General features: G+C 42.7%; 1 long non-coding RNA gene across 1 annotated transcript; it reads left to right on the top strand.

The window, feature by feature from the left end:
- The first annotated feature begins 1,003 nt into the window (after positions 1 to 1,003).
- LOC139580864 (uncharacterized) lies at positions 1,004 to 3,073 on the top strand. Its single transcript, XR_011676110.1, has 2 exons — positions 1,004 to 1,481; positions 1,628 to 3,073. It is a non-coding gene; the product is annotated as an uncharacterized lncRNA (long non-coding RNA).
- The last annotated feature ends 764 nt before the right edge of the window (positions 3,074 to 3,837 follow it).

Raw genomic sequence — 3,837 nt, 5'->3', positions numbered from 1 at the left:
CGTTCCTGACCTTATTTTCCCTTGTTTTGTATTTATTTAGTATGGTCAGGGCGTGAGTTGGGGTGGGTTGTCTATGGGTGTTTTTCTATGTTGGTTTGTGTTCGGCCTGGTATGATTCTCAATCAGAGGCAGCTGTCAATCGTTGTCCCTGATTGAGAATCATACTTAGGCAGCCTGGGTTTCACGTGTGTTTTGTGGGTGTTTGTTCCTGTGTCAGTGTTTCGCCACACAGGACTGTTACGGTATGTTCGTTTGTTGTTTGGTATCGTATATTGTTTTTGTGTCTATTAAATATCATGGAAACTTACCACTCTGCATATTGGTCCGATCCTTGCTCCTCCTCGTTCGATGAGGAGGACGAAATAGACTATCGTTACACCTATACTACACTAGTTAGATACCAGTTACACTGGCAAAACCAGTCCCACACACTTGCACAAACATACACAGACACATGGTGGTGTAGTTGAGAGGTGCCCCAGGCCAGGGCGGGGGCATTGTCATTATCAGTTTGACTCATAGAGAACAAAGAACTTAATTCTAGGATCTGAATCATCGGCACTAACCTTACAAACACACGCAGACACACACGTACGGACGCACGCACGCTGACACACACACGTGTATGCACGCTCACACTCTTACCCTGGCAGATCTCTCCATGGTGTAGGCCAGCCCAGAGTGAACAATGTCCTTCTCAGAAGCACCTGGAGTGGAGAGAGGAAAGACAGATGTGTTATCAAACTGCTAACACACTACATAACTTCCATACCACATAGGTTGTTTGTGTGTGTGTGTGTGTGTGTGTGTGTGTGTGTGTGTGTGTGTGTGTGTGTGTGTGTGTGTGTGTGTGTGTGTGTGTGTGTGTGTGTGTGTGTGTGTGTGTGTGTGTGTGTGTGTGTGTGTGTTCACAGCGACTCTGGCCTGGAAGTCAGTGGTGGGAACAACAGGGATCGGTCCTCCCTGCTTTCCAAACTTCCTCTCCAAACTCTCCTGAACGGACACTGAGGGAGAGCGAGGGAGAGAGAGAGAGAGAGAGCGAGGGAGAGAGAGATAAATAGTTAGATGGCAATGTAGCAATGCAGCCTGATCCTTGGCAACCATCGTATTTTCAAGTATATCCAGTCGATCAACATTCATCCCTGAAGTTTCATCTGGGTTCACTCACATAATTCAGATTAGTATCGTTTTCATTCAGTCGAGACCTCAACGTCAGAAAGGCGTATCTTTCTATCTGGCACGTCACCTTAAATTAACCTACTGTATATAGGGGGGTGACCAGCGGACATATCACCAGTTCCACTTCTTTCGTGGTCATCTTTTCAGTTATCCTTACAGACAATTTCCAAGAGAGGACACAGTAATATATCTCCTGCTACACCGAGGTTGTTAAAGGAAGAGGAAAAGGCTACAGAACTGAACGAACACAGATCTTCTACAGACAGAGAGACGAGATCAGAAAGCGGACACACAGCTCCAGAGTGAGTACAGCTTAAAGACTTCCAACATTAGTCAAGGATATACAGGGCCCTGCTCCTAATATTTAACCTGGGCTATTTTTTAAAGAAAATATGTTGTTAATGAGTGACCTAGATAATAAATACATGAACATTCATCTTTATTACAGGTGGTAGTAAGCGAACAATCAAAGGAAATCTAGTTGCCACGTCGAGAAATGGCAGAGGGAGAACAACTGAACAATTTGCCCCCCCTCATCCCCTACCCTGAGGGGATGACAGATGAAAAAGAAAAGAAAATATATATAAAAAAAAAAATTGCGGGAAAATCCAGAGACTTTATATCGTGATGAAAAAAAAAAGGCTCCTTGCGACCTCATTTTCTACACAACAAACGGTTCTGCATGGGAAGAGGAAATACTGAAACACTATCCTGAGGGAAAACAGTGGGAAAAAAGATCGAAGGAATATTTCAAGCAACTGAAAACGAAGGCAGGCACTATAAATGTGTATTATACTACTGGGACAATCATGGTGCAGGATAATAGTGAGACGTTAATGATATTCCCAAATGATTTCCCAGTCCTGCGCGAGAGCGTGAGAAAGAGTGTCAAGAGCGTCGAGGCGACAGAGCATGTCGAGGAGAAAATGGCAAAGCTAGTCATTGAGGATAGAGGAGAGCAGAGGGAAAGAGAGAGCGAGGACATAAAAGAGGAAGACATAAAGGAGGAAAAAAAGGAAGAGGTGGGAGGAGGTAAGGAGTAGCACTGAACCTTCCAGGGTAGATCAGAAGAGAAACATTATTTTACGGGATGTAAAATTTAATTAACAATTATGCTAAAGCCTGCTGTTCCTCTTACCTTATTATTTTTATGTTCTATCTTCTACCTTTTAATGTTTGTGTTTTTTATTGAGCTTGTATGAAAAATGCATTCATAAGTGCTCACAATCATCATTATCTTGCTTTGGTTATAGTTTAGCACTTTGCCAATGATAAAGGCGCTTAAAGCAAAAAGGTGGTGGTCCCTGTGAATTTCCCCAGCAATATGTGTTTTATTTTTGTTTCAAAATGAGTGCCTGTTAGGATTTACGTTTATGCATTATAGCCTGTTAGCATATTGTTTGAAGATGAATATTGTTTTGTTACACACACACACACAAACAATACAGATGGGTGTGTGTGTAGGTGTGTAAGGACTGACCAACACAGGCCATAAAAGCTGTGGTCAGTCTGGAGAGGGGAGGGGTGCATCACTCTAGGCCAACCAGGGAGGGTAGATTACTAGACAATACCATATTAGTAACTGTTTCAGTGTAGAATCGACAGACAGAAGACGGATCTAATCTACCCAGCAACCAGATGTGGACAAAGGAAAGCACTAAGGGGCTTGGACAAGTCCGGGTGCCCCCAAAGGCGGAGCAAGAGTCTAAACCGTGCTCAGCCTCTACTGTGATAGGCCAACAGGCGCGTTGGAACTACGTCATCACGGTATAAGAACAGCTGTTTACGTACTTCCTACCAGTTCCCTGTTTACCCTGCGAAGTGATACAGCGAACCCGTATATACGAAAATTGCATTTGCCATTCATTGTTTGCGGTAATTAAACATAATTAAAGAAAGTTAGCAGACCTTGCTTTTTATTTATCCTGAAACCGGATGTGTTGCACGCAGCGTTCACATGCTCTAAAATGTATCAAGATTTTTGAAACGCAATTCTAATAAAGTTTGATTTAACAAGTGTCAGGAGTCAGGGCGTACTATATATACAGTACCCTGCCCCCATATCCCAATTTTTGCCACCTGTAAGTGAGAAACCTACATGCCAAGTATTGACGGTGTATTGTGTTCCCTATGGTTAAAGAACAGAGCAGAGGCGCTGAACTCTCTGTTCAGAACTCAGACCTACCTAACTACAGGTTATGGAACATTTGCTCTTTTAGTATTTTAGTATCACTTCTATGTCAAAGATAATGCAACAAAAACACTTAAGTAAATTCTACAGTAATGTCGCCAAAACGACAACAGTAAAAACGACGGTATACCACTGTCACGCCCTGGCCTTAGTTATCTTTGTTTTCTTTATTATTTTAGTTAGGTCAGGGTGTCACATGGGGAATGTATGTGTTTTTGTAGTGTCTAGGGGTGTTGTATGTGTATGGGGCAGTGTCTAGTGTAGTTGTCTAGGTAAGTCTATGGTTGCCTGAAGGGTTCTCAATCAGAGACAGCTGTCATTCATTGTCTCTGATTGGGAGCCATATTTAAGGCAGCCATAGGCATTAGGTTAATGTGGGTAATTGTCTATGTTGTACGTTTGATGCTTGTGTATGCACTGACGTCGTTAGCTTCACGGTTGTTTGTTGTTTTGTTTAGTTTGTAAGT

This window comes from Salvelinus alpinus, chromosome 7 (assembly GCF_045679555.1).
Source record: "Salvelinus alpinus chromosome 7, SLU_Salpinus.1, whole genome shotgun sequence".
Taxonomy (NCBI): Eukaryota; Metazoa; Chordata; class Actinopteri; order Salmoniformes; family Salmonidae; genus Salvelinus; species Salvelinus alpinus.
The sequence above is the reverse complement of the archived record's forward strand: the minus strand, read 5'-3'. Positions and strand labels throughout refer to the sequence as shown.